Consider the following 5,859-nt stretch of genomic DNA (forward strand, 5'->3'; position numbering starts at 1 on the left):
TTCTCCAGGCCCCATACCCCATATGGAGCCAATTTCACTGGGGCACCCCAGGTGGAGCAGGTGCCCTCTCCCTGCCTACTCCAGATGGAATCCCGGTGACCAAGAACTTTCACAAGCAAGGTCCTGGTATGCGGGTTCCAGGACTAAATCTCCATGCCACATGGTAGCAGAGGCGCCAGGCTATCCTGCCTTGGCTCACCACCTGCTCATCTGCTTGGCTGTCACCCACAATGTGCCTCTAGGTGCCATTTTAGCAAACCAACAGCCCTGGTCCAGAGGCTCACAGATGAATCCCCAAATGGATTAGTGCCCTACATTAATGTCTCTGGAACCCAATCTAGGATTCCAGAAGCACATGACTGCGGCACCCATGATATTCAAAAGGAGCAATGGACAATAAATGATCTAGCATCTGCTCCTGGCAGACAGGCTTCAATGGTGGTGGAAGATTCAAGCAAAACATATTGCTCCAAAGCAGAGAGAGAGTATTGGGGAAATTGTCTGCCATGGAGGCAGGGTGAGGACTGGGATATTTTTGGGGGGGGGAAGCAGGATATACTGGGGACACTGGTGGTGGAAAGTGTGCACTGGTGGAGGGGTGGGCGTTAGACCATTGCACAGCTGAATCTCGAACATGAAAGCTTTGTAACCGTATCTCACAGTGATTCAATAAAAAAATAATGTAATGTGGAGTTTGTTCCCAATTCAATCAGCTTAATCAATGACTGAATAAATAGCAGTACTCCTACATTAAAAACAAACAAACAAACAAACAAACAGTTACAAGTTTTTTCTTGAAGGGAAGATTCTACTCTTGACAGAAAAGTCACAAACTTATTAGTGAAGGCCGTGATGCTTGTTTAATGTTCCTTAGAAGTTGTTATTAAGAGATCACATATACAAACAGAAAGAGATTATTTTAAGGAACTAAAAAAATTTTCAAATTGGAGAAGTTCCCTGAAGAAAGGGCTGATTCCAGATCTTGGACAGGTATTGTACAAGATGATCTTAGAATATCATTTAATACCAGAAAGTCAATTACCAAAATCAACAATGTTATGTCTAAAGAACCTAAAAGCCAACTTGGAGAGATTCTTTATCCGAGAATTCAAACAAGAGAAGAGCTGTCACAATTATTATGGTAAAGGCTAGGAAAGTAGCCAGCTTTTAGATCATGTGGCTAAGATCTTCATCTTGAAGTTGGAACATTTAAAAGCAAGACTTTTAGAAGAGTTTGGGAAGCTGTCAGTCTCCCTGTGGTAACTGTGAAGTGAAAGATCTTTGAAAGATCTGTGAAACCATTGAATCTGGTCATAGTAAACTCCTGTAAATAATGGCACAGTAAATAATGGAATTCCAATTTTCAAATTTATTTTGAGTTTTTGTCACTGATAATCATGTACAGAAGATAATCACACAAGGAAGATATCTTTGGGAAATGATCCCATAGTCCTATTATGGACAATCTAAATATCAATTAGAATATTAACAGGAGTTGATTAAAATCAATCAAATAATATTAGATCCATGAGCTAATAATGATCCTAAGTTATATTGATTAGCAAAAACAGCATTAATAGTCTCTTCTCTGTTTCTCTGCCTCTTCTAACATGACCTCAACTCCTTCCATCAAGATACAGAATATTTTCCCCATCCCTAGAATCAGTGCTAGAAATGTTTTCGGGTCACAAATGGCAGTGCTCAGGGACTGTTCCTGGCTCTGTGCTTAAGAGTAGTTTTTGTGGTGCTTACAGGACCATGTGGTGCTGGGGATCAAATTTGGGCCACTTTCGTGCAAAGCATGTGCTTAGCCTGTTGAGTTCTCTTTCTGGCACAGGACTAGACTTTAAATTATTTTGGCCAATATAATACAGCAGAAAGGACAAGATACCAGTTTTACTCCAGTTTTTAAGAAGTCTTATATAATTCTATTTGCTCTCTTATACTGATTCTTTCTTATTTTTTTGCAGCCTTCCCAGAAACTCTATGAAAAAATCCAGGCTAGTCTGATTAATGAAAAATTAACTGAAACACACTATTCATAATAGCCAGAAACTGGAAACAACCTGAGTATCTGAGAACAGATACTAGTTAAAGAAACTGTGGTACATCTACACAATGGTAGATCTACTACACAGCCATCGGGAAAAATGAAGTCATGAAATTCGCCTATAAATGGATGAACATGGAGAGTATCATGCTGAGTGAAATGAGTCAGAAGGAGTGGGACAGACATAGAATTATTGCACTCCTTTGTGGGATATTAAAAAAAAATAGTAGGAGATGGACATTGAGAACTAGAAGGAAGGAGAGAGAATGGTGTCCATGAATCACAGTAACTACAACCAAGCTGCAGCTCAGCAGGCTACAGTGCTTACAACAACCACCTCACTAAAGGATATGCACAGACCAGCCAGTCATAGCACTGTGGCACTGTCCTCCCATTGTTCATCAATTTGCTCGAGCGGGCCCAGTAATGTCTCCATTTTGAGACTTGTTGTTACTGTGTTTGGCATATTCAATACATCAGGGGTAGCTTGTCAGGTTTTGCTGTGCTCTCCAAAAGGGGCGGAGGAATCACACCTGGCTCTGCCGGGCTGGCTGGCTGTGCACAAGGCAAATGCCCTACCGCTGTGCTATCGCACCAACCAGCCATATAGGAAACAAAGTTATGGACCTTATGGACAGCCTACTGGTGTCAGCTGTACCCAGATGCAGACCACTGCAACCTATGGGCAGACAGTCTATGCAACTTCTATGGACAGTCTCCCACTGCTTATACTAATCCAACTGCTGACCAGACATACAGTCAGCCTGTCTGTATGTAAGGCACTCGTGCTTATGATACCACCACTGCTACGGTCACTTCCTCCTAGCTCAGTCTGCATATGGTACTCAGTCTGTTTATCCAGCATATGGGCACCAGCTGGCAACCATTGCACCTAAAAGACCACAGGATGGTAACAAGCCCTCTGAGACTAGTCAACCTCAATCTAACACAGGGGTTTACAACCAACTCAGCCTAGGATATGGACAAAGTAGCTACAGTTATTTCCAGGTACCTGGGATCTACCCCAGGCAGCCAGTGACGGCACCGTTGTTCTATCTACCTACCAGCTATTCTTCTACACAGGTGACTAGCTATGATTACAGCATTTATTCTCAGCACAACACCTATGGGCAGTTGAGCAGCTATGGATAGCAAAATAGCTATAGCCAACAAAGCAGTTATGGGCAACAGCCACCCACTAGTCACTGCTCCCTGCCCCACCCACCCTTGCCCCCAAACTGGATCCTATAGCTAGGCTCCAAGTGAATATAGCCAACAGAGCATAGATAAGAGCAGCAGAGTTCATTCCGACAGGATCACCCTGTAGCACAGGTATTTATGGGTAGGAGTCTGGAGGGTTGTCCAGACTAGGAGAGAACTGGAACATGAGTAGCCCTGATAAATGGGGCAGGGAAAGAGGGGGATTTGATTGTGGAGACATGAACAGAGGTGGGCAGTGAGGAGGATGCTCTGGAATGGGCAGTGCTGGAGAGTGAGGTGGCTTCACTAAGCCTGGTGGACCCATGGATGAAGGGCCAGATCTTGATCCACCTATAGATCCAAATGAAGATTCTGACAACAGTGCCATTTATATGCAAGGATGATAAAGCGACTAGATGTCTGGCAGACTTCTTTAAGCAGTATGGAGTTGTTAAAATGAACAAAAGAACTAGACAACCCATGATTCAGAACTACTTGGACAAGAAAAGAAGAACGGTGCTGGAGTGATAGCACAGTGGGTAGGGTGTTTGCCTTGCATGTGAACGAGCCGGGTTCGATTCCCAGCATCCTATATGGTCACCAGGAGTACCAGCATCGCATATGGTCACCAGCACCACCAGGAGTAATTCCTGAGTACAAAGCCAGGAGGTAACCGCTGCGCATTGTAGGGTGTGACCCAGAAAAAAAATATGAAAAGAGGAACACCCAACGGTGAAGCCACAGTGTCCTTTGAAGGCCCACAAACTGCCAACGCTGTCATGAAGTGGTTAGATGGGAAAGATTTTCAAGGAAGCAAACTTGCATTGAAGAAGACTCCAATAAACAGCTTGTGGCGAGGTGAAATGCAGAGGAATGGAGGGCAGAGGAATGCCACCACTGCTTTGTAGACGTCTGGGGGCCCAGGAGGTCTGGGGGAACCCATGGATCACATGGGAGATCGAGAAGGAAACAAATGACACTTTCCTCCAAGAGGACCTTGGGGTTCCCGAGGGAATCCATCAGGAGGATAGAGACTCAGCTAGAGACGGGCAGTGCCCCAATATGGGATGTGGGAACAAGAGCTTTGCCTAGAGAAGAGAATGCAACAAGTGTAAAGCCCAATGCCTGTTTTCTCCTGATACCATTTCTGCCACCTTGGGTGGTGACCAGGGCAGAGGTGGCCCTGTTGGTATGTGTGGAGGAAGAGGTGACCTCCTGGACCATGGTGGTCCTGGAAGAAAATTCAGAGGTGGTCATGGAGCAGACAGGGGTGGCTTCTGTGGTGGCTGGGGCATGGACCAAGGTAGCTTTGGTGGAGGCAGATGAGGTGGCCTTGGGGGACTCCCTGAGCCTTTGACAGAACAGATGGGAGGAAGAAGAGAAGGCCGTGGAGGCCCTGGAAAAATGGATAAAGGCGAGCGCCACTAGGAGCACAGAGACCAAGATTCAGAGACCTGGAAGAGCTGCATTGACTACCACCAGATTTATTTTTTAAACCAGAAAATGTTTTAAATTTATAATTCCATACTTATAATGTTGGCCACAACATTATGGTTGTTCCTTGTCTGTACTTGAGTATTTTTCACCATTTGTGAAGAAACATTAAAACAAATTAAATGGCAGGGTGTTGAGAGTTTTTCCCTCTCTTCTTTTAAAAAATGGCTGTTTAACTAAGACTAAACAATGGGAACCATTTGTGAATGTGCCCAGTATCATGGTGGAGAAACAAGAGAGCCTCTAACTGTAACAATGTTCATGGCTGTGATGTGTTTAAAAAATTGAAATTCCAAATATTTATAAACAACAACAAAAGCATAGTATGAGACTAATACTCAAGGACAGTCGAAACAAGTGCCAGAAGGACTGGTCCATGGTTAGAAGTTTCCCTCAAGTGGTGAGGGGGGAGATAGGTGCCATTAGGATAGAGAAAAGACCACTATGACAATGACGGTTGGAAATAACCACTCTGAAGAAGAACTGAAAGCTGAAAGCAGGTAAAGGGACAAACATAATAATCTTTCAGTGCATGTAATGTGAACCATGATGCTCAAAAGGAAAGAGACGAGAGAGAAAGAGAGAGAGAGAGAGAGAGAGAGAGAGAGAGAGAGAGAGAGAAGAGGTGTTACAGAGAGAGAAAGAAGAGAAGTAGAAAAGTGCCTGCCATAGAGGCAGGCTCTGTGTGTGTGTGTGTGTGTGTGTGTGTGTGTGTGTGAGTGTGTGTGCGTGTGTGTGTGTATGTGTGTGTGTGGTGAGAGGGAAACTGGGGACATTGGTGGTGGGAAACGTGCACTGCTGAAGGAATGGGTGTTGGAACATTGTATGCCTGAAATCTGAGCAGAAAGAACTTTGTAACTGTGTATCTCTTGGTGATTCAATTAAAAAAATGAAATATAATTAAGGCTTCTTAGCGGAAGTTTTATTAGACTAGCCAAGGCTAGCTGAAGTCAGAAGCTGAACTGCCCAGCTTATTTATTATTATTTTTGGCTTTTGAGTTAAAAAATCATTGGGGTAGTGATTCTCAGGGCTTAATGGCAGCTCTCTACTCAGGGATCACTTCCGCAGTGCTCAGGAAAACCTATGGAGTGCTGGGATCAAACTCTGATCAGCC

General features: G+C 44.1%; 1 pseudogene; it reads left to right on the plus strand.

Annotated features, from left to right (window-relative positions):
- The first annotated feature begins 2,316 nt into the window (after positions 1–2,316).
- On the plus strand, positions 2,317–4,678 carry LOC130043166 (RNA-binding protein EWS-like; annotated as a pseudogene).
- Positions 4,679–5,859: the final 1,181 nt, after the last annotated feature.

This window comes from Sorex fumeus, unplaced genomic scaffold (assembly GCF_029834395.1).
Source record: "Sorex fumeus unplaced genomic scaffold, SorFum_2.1 ptg000115l, whole genome shotgun sequence".
NCBI classification, from domain to species: Eukaryota; Metazoa; Chordata; class Mammalia; order Eulipotyphla; family Soricidae; genus Sorex; species Sorex fumeus.